Genomic DNA, 15,980 nt, shown 5'->3' with positions numbered 1-15,980 from the left:
GTGTACATTCTTAAACAGTTTGTGATTTTCCCACTCTGCACTATGTTCCATTTCACAAAAATGACACATTGCTTAAAAGACACTCGCCCGAACAGGAACTTGAACCCTGGACCCTCAGATTAAAGTTCTGATGTTTTACCGACTCCAGGCTCTTCTGGAGTCTGTCGCAAACCTATAGAAAGTTCGTAATACTAAAACAAGTAAATTCAAATGGTGACAACTACTGTGCAATTACTAAAGTAGGAAAATCTCTCTATCACTAAAAGTATGATATGAATAGCTTGACATTTAGTGTCTCTTGATGAAATACATTTAATTTGCCTCTTGGTTGAAGGTGTACATTCTTAAACAGTTTGTGATTTTCCCACTCTGCACTATGTTCCATTTCACAAAAATGACACATTGCTTAAAAGACACTCGCCCGAACAGGGACTTGAACCCTGGACCCTCAGATTAAAGTTCTGATGTTTTACCGACTCCAGGCTCTTCTGGAGTCTGTCGCAAACTTATAGAAAGTTCATAATACTAAAACCAAGTAAATTCAAATGGTGACAACTACTGTGCAATTACTAAAGTAGGAAAATCTCTCTATCACTAAAAGTATGATCAGAATAGCTTGACATTTAGTGTCTCTTGATGAAATACATTTAATTTGCCTCTTGGTTGAAGGTGTACATTCTTAAACAGTTTGTGATTTTCCCACTCTGCACTATGTTCCATTTCACAAAATGACACATTGCTTAAAAGACACTCGCCCGAACAGACCCTTGAACCCTGGACCCTCAGATTAAAAGTCAGATGCTCTACCGACTGAGCTATCCAGGCTCTTCTGTGATAGGTCGCAAAAATGCAGAAAGTTTGTAATACAAAAAACAAGTCATTTCAAATGATGACAACTACTAGTTACTGTGCAATTACTAAAGTAGGAAAATCTCTCTATCACTAAAAGTATGAACTGAAAAGCTTGACATTTAGTGTCTCTTGATGAAATACATTTAATTTGCCTCTTGGTTGAAGGTGTACATTCTTAAACAGTTTGTGATTTTCCCACTCTGCACTATGTTCCATTTCACAAAAACGATACATTGCTTAAAAGACACTTGCCCGAACAGGAACTTGAACCCTGGACCCTCAGATTAAAGTTCTGATGTTTTACCGACTCCAGGCTCTTCTGGAGTCTGTCGCAAACCTATAGAAAGTTCGTAATACTAAAACAAGTAAATTCAAATGGTGACAACTACTGTGCAATTACTAAAGTAGGAAAGTCTCTCTATCACTAAAAGTATGATATGAATAGCTTGACATTTAGTGTCTATTGATGAAATACATTTAATTTGCCTCTTGGTTGAAGGTGTACATTCTTAAACAGTTTGTGATTTTCCCACTCTGCACTATGTTCCATTTCACAAAAACGACACATTGCTTAAAAGACACTCGCCCGAACAGGGACTTGAACCCTGGACCCTCAGATTAAAGTTCTGATGTTTTACCGACTCCAGGCTCTTCTGGTGTCTGTCGCAAACTTATAGAAAGTTCATAATACTAAAACCAAGTAAATTCAAATGGTGACAACTACTGTGCAATTACTAAAGTAGGAAAATCTCTCTATCACTAAAAGTATGATCAGAATAGCTTGACATTTAGTGTCTCTTGATGAAATACATTTAATTTGCCTCTTGGTTGAAGGTGTACATTCTTAAACAGTTTGTGATTTTCCCACTCTGCACTATGTTCCATTTCACAAAATGACACATTGCTTAAAAGACACTCGCCCGAACAGACCCTTGAACCCTGGACCCTCAGATTAAAAGTCAGATGCTCTACCGACTGAGCTATCCAGGCTCTTCTGTGATAGGTCGCAAAAATGCAGAAAGTTCGTAATACAAAAAACAAGTTATTTCAAATGATGACAACTACTAGTTACTGTGCAATTACTAAAGTAGGAAAATCTCTCTATCACTAAAAGTATGAACTGAAAAGCTTGACATTTAGTGTCTCTTGATGAAATACATTTAATTTGCCTCTTGGTTGAAGGTGTACATTCTTAAACAGTTTGTGATTTTCCCACTCTGCACTATGTTCCATTTCACAAAAACGACACATTGCTTAAAAGACACTCGCCCGAACAGGAACTTGAACCCTTGACCCTCAGATTAAAGTTCTGATGTTTTACCGACTCCAGGCTCTTCTGGAGTCTGTCGCAAACCTATAGAAAGTTCGTAATACTAAAACAAGTAAATTCAAATGATGACAACTACTGTGCAATTACTAAAGTAGGAAAGTCTCTCTATCACTAAAAGTATGATATGAATAGCTTGACATTTAGTGTCTATTGATGAAATACATTTAATTTGCCTCTTGGTTGAAGGTGTACATTCTTAAACAGTTTGTGATTTTCCCACTCTGCACTATGTTCCATTTCACAAAAACGACACATTGCTTAAAAGACACTCACCCGAACAGGGACTTGAACCCTGGACCCTCAGATTAAAGTTCTGATGTTTTACCGACTCCAGGCTCTTCTGGAGTCTGTCGCAAACCTATAGAAAGTTCGTAATACAAAAACAAGTAAATTCAAATGGTGACAACTACTGTGCAATTACTAAAGTAGGAAAGTCTCTCTATCACTAAAAGTATGATATGAATAGCTTGACATTTAGTGTCTATTGATGAAATACATTTAATTTGCCTCTTGGTTGAAGGTGTACATTCTTAAACAGTTTGTGATTTTCCCACTCTGCACTATGTTCCATTTCACAAAAAGACACATTGCTTAAAAGACACTCGCCCGAACAGGGACTTGAACCCTGGACCCTCAGATTAAAGTTCTGATGTTTTACCGACTCCAGGCTCTTCTGGAGTTTGTCGCAAACCTATAGAAAGTTCGTAATACTAAAACCAAGTAAATTCAAATGGTGACAACTACTGTGCAATTACTAAAGTAGGAAAATCTCTCTATCACTAAAAGTATGATATGAATAGCTTGACATTTAGTGTCTATTGGTGAAATACATTTAATTTGCCTCTTGGTTGAAGGTGTACATTCTTAAACAGTTTGTGATTTTCCCACTCTGCACTATGTTCCATTTCACAAAATGACACATTGCTTAAAAGACACTCGCCCGAACAGACCCTTGAACCCTGGACCCTCAGATTAAAAGTCAGATGCTCTACCGACTGAGCTATCCAGGCTCTTCTGTGATAGGTCGCAAAAATGCAGAAAGTTTGTAATACAAAAAACAAGTCATATCAAATGATGACAACTACTAGTTACTGTGCAATTACTAAAGTTGGAAAATCTCTCTATCACTAAAAGTATGAACTGAAAAGCTTGACATTTAGTGTCTCTTGATGAAATACATTTAATTTGCCTCTTGGTTGAAGGTGTACATTCTTAAACAGTTTGTGATTTTCCCACTCTGCACTATGTTCCATTTCACAAATTGACACATTGCTTAAAAGACACTCACCCGAGCAGGGACTTGAACCCTGGACCCTCAGATTAAAAGTCTGATGCTCTATCGACTGAGCTATCCAGGCTCTTCTGTGATAGGTCGCAATAATGCTGAAAGTTCGTAATACAAAAAACAAGTCATTTCAAATGATGACAACTACTAGTTACTGTGCAATTACTAAAGTTGGAAAATCTCTCTATCACTAAAAGTATGAACTGAAAAGCTTGACATTTAGTGTCTCTTGATGAAATGCATTTAATTTGCCTCTTGGTTGAAGGTGTACATTCTTAAACAGTTTGTGATTTTCCCACTCTGCACTATGTTCCATTTCACAAAAACGACACATTGCTTAAAAGACACTCGCCCGAACAGGGACTTGAACCCTGGACCCTCAGATTAAAGTTCTGATGTTTTACCGACTCCAGGCTCTTCTGGAGTCTGTCGCAAACTTATAGAAAGTTCATAATACTAAAACCAAGTAAATTCAAATGGTGACAACTACTGTGCAATTACTAAAGTAGGAAAATCTCTCTATCACTAAAAGTATGATCAGAATAGCTTGACATTTAGTGTCTCTTGATGAAATACATTTAATTTGCCTCTTGGTTGAAGGTGTACATTCTTAAACAGTTTGTGATTTTCCCACTCTGCACTATGTTCCATTTCACAAAATGACACATTGCTTAAAAGACACTCGCCCGAACAGACCCTTGAACCCTGGACCCTCAGATTAAAAGTCAGATGCTCTACCGACTGAGCTATCCAGGCTCTTCTGTGATAGGTCGCAAAAATGCAGAAAGTTCGTAATACAAAAAACAAGTCATTTCAAATGATGACAACTACTAGTTACTGTGCAATTACTAAAGTAGGAAAATCTCTCTATCACTAAAAGTATGAACTGAAAAGCTTGACATTTAGTGTCTCTTGATGAAATACATTTAATTTGCCTCTTGGTTGAAGGTGTACATTCTTAAACAGTTTGTGATTTTCCCACTCTGCACTATGTTCCATTTCACAAAAACGACACATTGCTTAAAAGACACTCGCCCGAACAGGAACTTGAACCCTGGACCCTCAGATTAAAGTTCTGATGTTTTACCGACTCCAGGCTCTTCTGGAGTCTGTCGCAAACCTATAGAAAGTTCGTAATACTAAAACAAGTAAATTCAAATGGTGACAACTACTGTGCAATTACTAAAGTAGGAAAGTCTCTCTATCACTAAAAGTATGATATGAATAGCTTGACATTTAGTGTCTATTGATGAAATACATTTAATTTGCCTCTTGGTTGAAGGTGTACATTCTTAAACAGTTTGTGATTTTCCCACTCTGCACTATGTTCCATTTCACAAAAACGACACATTGCTTAAAAGACACTCGCCCGAACAGGGACTTGAACCCTGGACCCTCAGATTAAAGTTCTGATGTTTTACCGACTCCAGGCTCTTCTGGTGTCTGTCGCAAACTTATAGAAAGTTCATAATACTAAAACCAAGTAAATTCAAATGGTGACAACTACTGTGCAATTACTAAAGTAGGAAAATCTCTCTATCACTAAAAGTATGATCAGAATAGCTTGACATTTAGTGTCTCTTGATGAAATACATTTAATTTGCCTCTTGGTTGAAGGTGTACATTCTTAAACAGTTTGTGATTTTCCCACTCTGCACTATGTTCCATTTCACAAAATGACACATTGCTTAAAAGACACTCGCCCGAACAGACCCTTGAACCCTGGACCCTCAGATTAAAAGTCAGATGCTCTACCGACTGAGCTATCCAGGCTCTTCTGTGATAGGTCGCAAAAATGCAGAAAGTTCGTAATACAAAAAACAAGTCATTTCAAATGATGACAACTACTAGTTACTGTGCAATTACTAAAGTAGGAAAATCTCTCTATCACTAAAAGTATGAACTGAAAAGCTTGACATTTAGTGTCTCTTGATGAAATACATTTAATTTGCCTCTTGGTTGAAGGTGTACATTCTTAAACAGTTTGTGATATTCCCACTCTGCACTATGTTCCATTTCACAAAAACGACACATTGCTTAAAAGACACTCGCCCGAACAGGAACTTGAACCCTTGACCCTCAGATTAAAGTTCTGATGTTTTACCGACTCCAGGCTCTTCTGGAGTCTGTCGCAAACCTATAGAAAGTTCGTAATACTAAAACAAGTAAATTCAAATGGTGACAACTACTGTGCAATTACTAAAGTAGGAAAGTCTCTCTATCACTAAAAGTATGATATGAATAGCTTGACATTTAGTGTCTATTGATGAAATACATTTAATTTGCCTCTTGGTTGAAGGTGTACATTCTTAAACAGTTTGTGATTTTCCCACTCTGCACTATGTTCCATTTCACAAAAACGACACATTGCTTAAAAGACACTCACCCGAACAGGGACTTGAACCCTGGACCCTCAGATTAAAGTTCTGATGTTTTACCGACTCCAGGCTCTTCTGGAGTCTGTCGCAAACCTATAGAAAGTTCGTAATACAAAAACAAGTAAATTCAAATGGTGACAACTACTGTGCAATTACTAAAGTAGGAAAGTCTCTCTATCACTAAAAGTATGATATGAATAGCTTGACATTTAGTGTCTATTGATGAAATACATTTAATTTGCCTCTTGGTTGAAGGTGTACATTCTTAAACAGTTTGTGATTTTCCCACTCTGCACTATGTTCCATTTCACAAAAACGACACATTGCTTAAAAGACACTCGCCCGAACAGGGACTTGAACCCTGGACCCTCAGATTAAAGTTCTGATGTTTTACCGACTCCAGGCTCTTCTGGAGTTTGTCGCAAACCTATAGAAAGTTCGTAATACTAAAACCAAGTAAATTCAAATGGTGACAACTACTGTGCAATTACTAAAGTAGGAAAATCTCTCTATCACTAAAAGTATGATATGAATAGCTTGACATTTAGTGTCTATTGGTGAAATACATTTAATTTGCCTCTTGGTTGAAGGTGTACATTCTTAAACAGTTTGTGATTTTCCCACTCTGCACTATGTTCCATTTCACAAAATGACACATTGCTTAAAAGACACTCGCCCGAACAGACCCTTGAACCCTGGACCCTCAGATTAAAAGTCAGATGCTCTACCGACTGAGCTATCCAGGCTCTTCTGTGATAGGTCGCAAAAATGCAGAAAGTTTGTAATACAAAAAACAAGTCATATCAAATGATGACAACTACTAGTTACTGTGCAATTACTAAAGTTGGAAAATCTCTCTATCACTAAAAGTATGAACTGAAAAGCTTGACATTTAGTGTCTCTTGATGAAATACATTTAATTTGCCTCTTGGTTGAAGGTGTACATTCTTAAACAGTTTGTGATTTTCCCACTCTGCACTATGTTCCATTTCACAAATTGACACATTGCTTAAAAGACACTCACCCGAGCAGGGACTTGAACCCTGGACCCTCAGATTAAAAGTCTGATACTCTATCGACTGAGCTATCCAGGCTCTTCTGTGATAGGTCGCAATAATGCTGAAAGTTCGTAATACAAAAAACAAGTCATTTCAAATGATGACAACTACTAGTTACTGTGCAATTACTAAAGTTGGAAAATCTCTCTATCACTAAAAGTATGAACTGAAAAGCTTGACATTTAGTGTCTCTTGATGAAATGCATTTAATTTGCCTCTTGGTTGAAGGTGTACATTCTTAAACAGTTTGTGATTTTCCCACTCTGCACTATGTTCCATTTCACAAAAACGACACATTGCTTAAAAGACACTCGCCCGAACAGGGACTTGAACCCTGGACCCTCAGATTAAAGTTCTGATGTTTTACCGACTCCAGGCTCTTCTGGAGTCTGTCGCAAACTTATAGAAAGTTCATAATACTAAAACCAAGTAAATTCAAATGGTGACAACTACTGTGCAATTACTAAAGTAGGAAAATCTCTCTATCACTAAAAGTATGATCAGAATAGCTTGACATTTAGTGTCTCTTGATGAAATACATTTAATTTGCCTCTTGGTTGAAGGTGTACATTCTTAAACAGTTTGTGATTTTCCCACTCTGCACTATGTTCCATTTCACAAAATGACACATTGCTTAAAAGACACTCGCCCGAACAGACCCTTGAACCCTGGACCCTCAGATTAAAAGTCAGATGCTCTACCGACTGAGCTATCCAGGCTCTTCTGTGATAGGTCGCAAAAATGCAGAAAGTTCGTAATACAAAAAACAAGTCATTTCAAATGATGACAACTACTAGTTACTGTGCAATTACTAAAGTAGGAAAATCTCTCTATCACTAAAAGTATGAACTGAAAAGCTTGACATTTAGTGTCTCTTGATGAAATACATTTAATTTGCCTCTTGGTTGAAGGTGTACATTCTTAAACAGTTTGTGATTTTCCCACTCTGCACTATGTTCCATTTCACAAAAACGACACATTGCTTAAAAGACACTCGCCCGAACAGGAACTTGAACCCTGGACCCTCAGATTAAAGTTCTGATGTTTTACCGACTCCAGGCTCTTCTGGAGTCTGTCGCAAACCTATAGAAAGTTCGTAATACTAAAACAAGTAAATTCAAATGGTGACAACTACTGTGCAATTACTAAAGTAGGAAAGTCTCTCTATCACTAAAAGTATGATATGAATAGCTTGACATTTAGTGTCTATTGATGAAATACATTTAATTTGCCTCTTGGTTGAAGGTGTACATTCTTAAACAGTTTGTGATTTTCCCACTCTGCACTATGTTCCATTTCACAAAAACGACACATTGCTTAAAAGACACTCGCCCGAACAGGGACTTGAACCCTGGACCCTCAGATTAAAGTTCTGATGTTTTACCGACTCCAGGCTCTTCTGGAGTCTGTCGCAAACTTATAGAAAGTTCATAATACTAAAACCAAGTAAATTCAAATGGTGACAACTACTGTGCAATTACTAAAGTAGGAAAATCTCTCTATCACTAAAAGTATGATCAGAATAGCTTGACATTTAGTGTCTCTTGATGAAATACATTTAATTTGCCTCTTGGTTGAAGGTGTACATTCTTAAACAGTTTGTGATTTTCCCACTCTGCACTATGTTCCATTTCACAAAATGACACATTGCTTAAAAGACACTCGCCCGAACAGACCCTTGAACCCTGGACCCTCAGATTAAAAGTCAGATGCTCTACCGACTGAGCTATCCAGGCTCTTCTGTGATAGGTCGCAAAAATGCAGAAAGTTCGTAATACAAAAAACAAGTCATTTCAAATGATGACAACTACTAGTTACTGTGCAATTACTAAAGTAGGAAAATCTCTCTATCACTAAAAGTATGAACTGAAAAGCTTGACATTTAGTGTCTCTTGATGAAATACATTTAATTTGCCTCTTGGTTGAAGGTGTACATTCTTAAACAGTTTGTGATATTCCCACTCTGCACTATGTTCCATTTCACAAAAACGACACATTGCTTAAAAGACACTCGCCCGAACAGGAACTTGAACCCTTGACCCTCAGATTAAAGTTCTGATGTTTTACCGACTCCAGGCTCTTCTGGAGTCTGTCGCAAACCTATAGAAAGTTCGTAATACTAAAACAAGTAAATTCAAATGGTGACAACTACTGTGCAATTACTAAAGTAGGAAAGTCTCTCTATCACTAAAAGTATGATATGAATAGCTTGACATTTAGTGTCTATTGATGAAATACATTTAATTTGCCTCTTGGTTGAAGGTGTACATTCTTAAACAGTTTGTGATTTTCCCACTCTGCACTATGTTCCATTTCACAAAAACGACACATTGCTTAAAAGACACTCGCCCGAACAGGGACTTGAACCCTGGACCCTCAGATTAAAGTTCTGATGTTTTACCGACTCCAGGCTCTTCTGGAGTCTGTCACAAACCTATAGAAAGTTCGTAATACAAAAACAAGTAAATTCAAATGGTGACAACTACTGTGCAATTACTAAAGTAGGAAAGTCTCTCTATCACTAAAAGTATGATATGAATAGCTTGACATTTAGTGTCTATTGATGAAATACATTTAATTTGCCTCTTGGGTGAAGGTGTACATTCTTAAACAGTTTGTGATTTTCCCACTCTGCACTATGTTCCATTTCACAAAATGACACATTGCTTAAAAGACAATCGCCCGAACAGGGACTTGAACCCTGGACCCTCAGATTAAAAGTCTGATGCTCTACCGACTGAGCTATCCAGGCTCTTCTGTGATAGGTCACAAAAATGCAGAAAGTTCGTAATACAAAAAACAAGTCATTTCAAATGATGACAACTACTAGTTACTGTGCAATTACTAAAGTAGGAAAATCTCTCTATCACTAAAAGTATGAACTGAAAAGCTTGACATTTAGTGTCTCTTGATGAAATACATTTAATTTACCTCTTGGTTGAAGGTGTACATTCTTAAACAGTTTGTGATTTTCCCACTCTGCACTATGATCCATTTCACAAAAACGACACATTGCTTAAAAGACACTCGCCCGAACAGGGACTTGAACAATGGACCCTCAGATTAAAGTTCTGATGTTTTACCGACTCCAGGCTCTTCTGGAGTCTGTCGCAAACCTATAGAAAGTTCGTAATACTAAAACCAAGTAAATTCAAATGGTGACAACTACTGTGCAATTACTAAAGTAGGAAAATCTCTCTATCACTAAAAGTATGATCAGAATAGCTTGACATTTAGTGTCTCTTGATGAAATACATTTAATTTGCCTCTTGGTTGAAGGTGTACATTCTTAAACAGTTTGTGATTTTCCCACTCTGCAATATGTTCCATTTCACAAAATGATACATTGCTTTAAAGACACTCGCCCGAACAGGGACTTGAACCCTGTACCCTCAGATTAAAAGTCTGATGCTCTACCAACTGAGCTATCCAGTATTTTCTGTGATAGGTCGCAAAAATGCAGAAAGTTCGTAATACAAAAAACAAGTCATTTCAAATGATGACAACTACAAGTTACTAGGAAAATCTCTCTATCACTAAAAGTATGAACTGAAAAGCTTGACATTTAGTGTCTCTTGATGAAATACATTTAATTTGCCTCTTGGTTGAAGGTGTACATTCTTAAACAGTTTGTGATTTTCCCACTCTGCACTATGTTCCATTTCACAAAAATGACACATTGCTTAAAAGACACTCGCCCGAACAGGGACTTGAACCCTGGACCCTCAGATTAAAAGTCTGATGCTCTACTAACTGAGCTATCCAGGAATGCTAGGTCGCAAACATGCAGAAAGTTCGTAATACAAAAAACAAGTCATTTCAAATGATGACAACTACAAGTTACTGTGCAATTACTAAAGTAGGAAAATCTCTCTATCACTAAAAGTATGAACTGAAAAGCTTGACATTTAGTGTCTCTTGATGAAATACATTTAATTTGCCTCTTGGTTGAAGGTGTACATTCTTAAACAGTTTGTGATTTTCCCACTCTGCACTATGTTCCATTTCACAAAAACGACACATTGCTTAAAAGACACTCGCCCGAACAGGGACTTGAACCCTGGACCCTCAGATTAAAGTTCTGATGTTTTACCGACTCCAGGCTCTTCTGGAGTCTGTCGCAAACCTATAGAAAGTTCGTAATACAAAAACAAGTAAATTCAAATGGTGACAACTACTGTGCAATTACTAAAGTAGGAAAGTCTCTCTATCACTAAAAGTATGATATGAATAGCTTGACATTTAGTGTCTATTGATGAAATACATTTAATTTGCCTCTTGGTTGAAGGTGTACATTCTTAAACAGTTTGTGATTTTCCCACTCTGCACTATGTTCCATTTCACAAAATGACACATTGCTTAAAAGACACTCGCCCGAACAGGGACTTGAACCCTGGATCCTCAGACTAAAAGTCTGATGCTCTACCGACTGAGCTATCCAGGCTCTTCTGTAATAGGTCGCAAAAATGCAGAAAGTTCGTAATACAAAAAACAAGTCATATCAAATGATGACAACTACTAGTTACTGTGCAATTACTAAAGTTGGAAAATCTCTCTATCACTAAAAGTATGAACTGAAAAGCTTGACATTTAGTGTCTCTTGATGAAATACATTTAATTTGCCTCTTGGTTGAAGGTGTACATTCTTAAACAGTTTGTGATTTTCCCACTCTGCACTATGTTCCATTTCACAAAAACGACACATTGCTTAAAAGACACTCGCCCGAACAGGGACTTGAACAATGGACCCTCAGATTAAAGTTCTGATGTTTTACCGACTCCAGGCTCTTCTGGAGTCTGTCGCAAACCTATAGAAAGTTCATAATACTAAAACCAAGTAAATTCAAATGGTGACAACTACTGTGCAATTACTAAAGTAGGAAAATCTCTCTATCACTAAAAGTATGATCAGAATAGCTTGACATTTAGTGTCTCTTGATGAAATACATTTAATTTGCCTCTTGGTTGAAGGTGTACATTCTTAAACAGTTTGTGATTTTCCCACTCTGCAATATGTTCCATTTCACAAAATGATACATTGCTTTAAAGACACTCGCCCAAACAGGGACTTGAACCCTGTACCCTCAGATTAAAAGTCTGATGCTCTACCAACTGAGCTATCCAGGATTTTCTGTGATAGGTCGCAAAAATGCAGAAAGTATGTAATACAAAAAACAAGTCATTTCAAATGATGACAACTACAAGTTACTAGGAAAATCTCTCTATCACTAAAAGTATGAACTGAAAAGCTTGACATTTAGTGTCTCTTGATGAAATACATTTAATTTGCCTCTTGGTTGAAGGTGTACATTCTTAAACAGTTTGTGATTTTCCCACTCTGCACTATGTTCCATTTCACAAAAACGACACATTGCTTAAAAGACACTCGCCCGAACAGGGACTTGAACCCTGGACCCTCAGATTAAAGTTCTGATGTTTTACCGACTCCAGGCTCTTCTGGAGTCTGTCGCAAACCTATAGAAAGTTCGTAATACAAAAACAAGTAAATTCAAATGGTGACAACTACTGTGCAATTACTAAAGTAGGAAAGTCTCTCTATCACTAAAAGTATGATATGAATAGCTTGACATTTAGTGTCTATTGATGAAATACATTTAATTTGCCTCTTGGTTGAAGGTGTACATTCTTAAACAGTTTGTGATTTTCCCACTCTGCACTATGTTCCATTTCACAAAATGACACATTGCTTAAAAGACACTCGCCCGAACAGGGACTTGAACCCTGGACCCTCAGATTAAAAGTCTGATGCTCTACCAAATGAGCTATCCAGGAATGCTAGGTCGCAAAAATGCAGAAAGTTCGTAATACAAAAAACAAGTCATTTCAAATGATGACAACTACAAGTTACTGTGCAATTACTAAAGTAGGAAAATCTCTCTATCACTAAAAGTATGAACTGAAAAGCTTGACATTTAGTGTCTCTTGATGAAATACATTTAATTTGCCTCTTGGTTGAAGGTGTACATTCTTAAACAGTTTGTGATTTTCCCACTCTGCACTATGTTCCATTTCACAAAAATGACACATTGCTTAAAAGACACTCGCCCAAACAGGGACTTGAACCCTGGACCCTCAGATTAAAGTTCTGATGTTTTACCGACTCCAGGCTCTTCTGGAGTCTGTTGCAAACCTATAGAAAGTTCGTAATACAAAAACAAGTAAATTCAAATGGTGACAACTACTGTGCAATTACTAAAGTAGGAAAGTCTCTCTATCACTAAAAGTATGATATGAATAGCTTGACATTTAGTGTCTATTGATGAAATACATTTAATTTGCCTCTTGGTTGAAGGTGTACATTCTTAAACAGTTTGTGATTTTCCCACTCTGCACTATGTTCCATTTCACAAAATGACACATTGCTTAAAAGACACTCGCCCGAACAGGGACTTGAACCCTGGATCCTCAGATTAAAAGTCTGATGCTCTACCGACTGAGCTATCCAGGCTCTTCTGTAATAGGTCGTAAAAATGCAGAAAGTTCGTAATACAAAAAACAAGTCATATCAAATGATGACAACTACTAGTTACTGTGCAATTACTAAAGTTGGAAAATCTCTCTATCACTAAAAGTATGAACTGAAAAGCTTGACATTTAGTGTCTCTTGATGAAATACATTTAATTTGCCTCTTGGTTGAAGGTGTACATTCTTAAACAGTTTGTGATTTTCCCACTCTGCACTATGTTCCATTTCACAAAAATGACACATTGCTTAAAAGACACTCGCCCGAACAGGGACTTGAACCCTGGACCCTCAGATTAAAAGTCTGATGCTCTACCGACTGAGCTATCCAGGCTCTTCTATGATAGGTCGCAAAAATGCAGAAAGTTCGTAATACAAAAAACAAGTCATATCAAATGATGACAACTACTAGTTACTGTGCAATTACTAAAATAGGAAAATCTCTCTATCACTGAAAGTATGAACTGAAAAGCTTGACATTTAGTGTCTCTTGATGAAATACATTTAATTTGCCTCTTGGTTGAAGGTGTACATTCTTAAACAGTTTGTGATTTTCCCACTCTGCACTATGTTCCATTTCACAAAAACGACACATTGCTTAAAAGACACTCGCCCGAACAGGGACTTGAACCCTGGACCCTCAGATTAAAGTTCTGATGTTTTACCGACTCCAGGCTCTTCTGGAGTCTGTCGCAAACCTATAGAAAGTTCGTAATACTAAAACAAGTAAATTCAAATGGTGACAACTACTGTGCAATTACTAAAGTAGGAAAGTCTCTCTATCACTAAAAGTATGATATGAATAGCTTGACATTTAGTGTCTATTGATGAAATACATTTAATTTGCCTCTTGGTTGAAGGTGTACATTCTTAAACAGTTTGTGATTTTCCCACTCTGCACTATGTTCCATTTCACAAAATGACACATTGCTTAAAAGACACTCGCCCGAACAGGGACTTGAACCCTGGATCCTCAGATTAAAAGTCTGATGCTCTACCGACTGAGCTATCCAGGCTCTTCTGTAATAGGTCGCAAAAATGCAGAAAGTTCGTATTACAAAAAACAAGTCATATCAAATGATGACAACTACTAGTTACTGTGCAATTACTAAAGTTGGAAAATCTCTCTATCACTAAAAGTATGAACTGAAAAGCTTGACATTTAGTGTCTCTTGATGAAATACATTTAATTTGCCTCTTGGTTGAAGGTGTACCTATTCTTAAACAGTTTGTGATTTTCCCACTCTGCACTATGTTCCATTTCACAAAAACGACACATTGCTTAAAAGACACTCGCCCGAACAGGGACTTGAACCCTGGACCCTCAGATTAAAGTTCTGATGTTTTACCGACTCCAGGCTCTTCTGGAGTCTGTCGCAAACCTATAGAAAGTTCGTAATACTAAAACAAGTAAATTCAAATGGTGACAACTACTGTGCAATTACTAAAGTAGGAAAGTCTCTCTATCACTAAAAGTATGATATGAATAGCTTGACATTTAGTGTCTATTGATGAAATACATTTAATTTGCCTCTTGGTTGAAGGTGTACATTCTTAAACAGTTTGTGATTTTCCCACTCTGCACTATGTTCCATTTCACAAAATGACACATTGCTTAAAAGACACTCGCCCGAACAGGGACTTGAACCCTGGACCCTCAGATTAAAAGTCTGATGCTCTACCGACTGAGCTATCCAGGCTCTTCTGTGACAGGTCACAAAAATGCAGAAAGTTCGTAATACAAAAAACAAGTCATTTCAAATGATGACAACTACTATTTACTGTGCAATTACTAAAGTAGGAAAATCTCTCTATCACTAAAAGTATGAACTGAAAAGCTTGACATTTAGTGTCTCTTGATGAAATACATTTAATTTGCCTCTTGGTTGAAGGTGTACATTCTTAAACAGTTTGTGATTTTCCCACTCTGCACTATGTTCCATTTCACAAAAACGACACATTGCTTAAAAGACACTCGCCTGAACAGGGACTTGAACCCTGGACCCTCAGATTAAAGTTCTGATGTTTTACCGACTCCAGGCTCTTCTGGAGTCTGTCGCAAACCTATAGAAAGTTCGTAATACTAAAACAAGTAAATTCAAATGGTGACAACTACTGTGCAATTACTAAAGTAGGAAAGTCTCTCTATCACTAAAAGTATGATATGAATAGCTTGACATTTAGTGTCTATTGATGAAATACATTTAATTTGCCTCTTGGTTGAAGGTGTACATTCTTAAACAGTTTGTGATTTTCCCACTCTGCACTATGTTCCATTTCACAAAATGACACATTGCTTAAAAGACACTCGCCCGAACAGGGACTTGAACCCTGGATCCTCAGATTAAAAGTCTGATGCTCTACCGACTGAGCTATCCAGGCTCTTCTGTAATAGGTCGCAAAAATGCAGAAAGTTCGTAATACAAAAAACAAGTCATATCAAATGATGACAACTACTAGTTACTGTGCAATTACTAAAGTTGGAAAATCTCTCTATCACTAAAAGTATGAACTGAAAAGCTTGACATTTAGTGTCTCTCGATGAAATACATTTAATTTGCCTCTTGGTTGAAGGTGTACATTCTTAAACAGT

The 15,980-nt window shown here is 37.1% G+C and overlaps 6 non-coding genes across 6 annotated transcripts; all 6 read right to left on the bottom strand.

Annotated features, from left to right (window-relative positions):
* Positions 1-9,582: 9,582 nt before the first annotated feature.
* Positions 9,583-9,655, bottom strand: TRNAK-UUU (transfer RNA lysine (anticodon UUU)). Its single transcript has one exon. It is a non-coding gene; the product is annotated as a tRNA-Lys (tRNA).
* A 3,644-nt stretch (positions 9,656-13,299) lies between these two features.
* TRNAK-UUU (transfer RNA lysine (anticodon UUU)) lies at positions 13,300-13,372 on the bottom strand. Its single transcript has one exon. It is a non-coding gene; the product is annotated as a tRNA-Lys (tRNA).
* Positions 13,373-13,648: 276 nt separating this feature from the next.
* On the bottom strand, positions 13,649-13,721 carry TRNAK-UUU (transfer RNA lysine (anticodon UUU)). Its single transcript has one exon. It is a non-coding gene; the product is annotated as a tRNA-Lys (tRNA).
* A 609-nt stretch (positions 13,722-14,330) lies between these two features.
* TRNAK-UUU (transfer RNA lysine (anticodon UUU)) lies at positions 14,331-14,403 on the bottom strand. The gene has a single exon. It is a non-coding gene; the product is annotated as a tRNA-Lys (tRNA).
* A 611-nt stretch (positions 14,404-15,014) lies between these two features.
* On the bottom strand, positions 15,015-15,087 carry TRNAK-UUU (transfer RNA lysine (anticodon UUU)). Its single transcript has one exon. It is a non-coding gene; the product is annotated as a tRNA-Lys (tRNA).
* A 609-nt stretch (positions 15,088-15,696) lies between these two features.
* On the bottom strand, positions 15,697-15,769 carry TRNAK-UUU (transfer RNA lysine (anticodon UUU)). The gene has a single exon. It is a non-coding gene; the product is annotated as a tRNA-Lys (tRNA).
* Positions 15,770-15,980: the final 211 nt, after the last annotated feature.

The sequence above is a fragment of the Taudactylus pleione genome, unplaced genomic scaffold, assembly GCF_031769625.1.
Source record: "Taudactylus pleione unplaced genomic scaffold, aTauple2 ptg000454l, whole genome shotgun sequence".
Classification (NCBI taxonomy): Eukaryota; Metazoa; Chordata; class Amphibia; order Anura; family Myobatrachidae; genus Taudactylus; species Taudactylus pleione.
The sequence above is the reverse complement of the archived record's forward strand: the minus strand, read 5'-3'. Positions and strand labels throughout refer to the sequence as shown.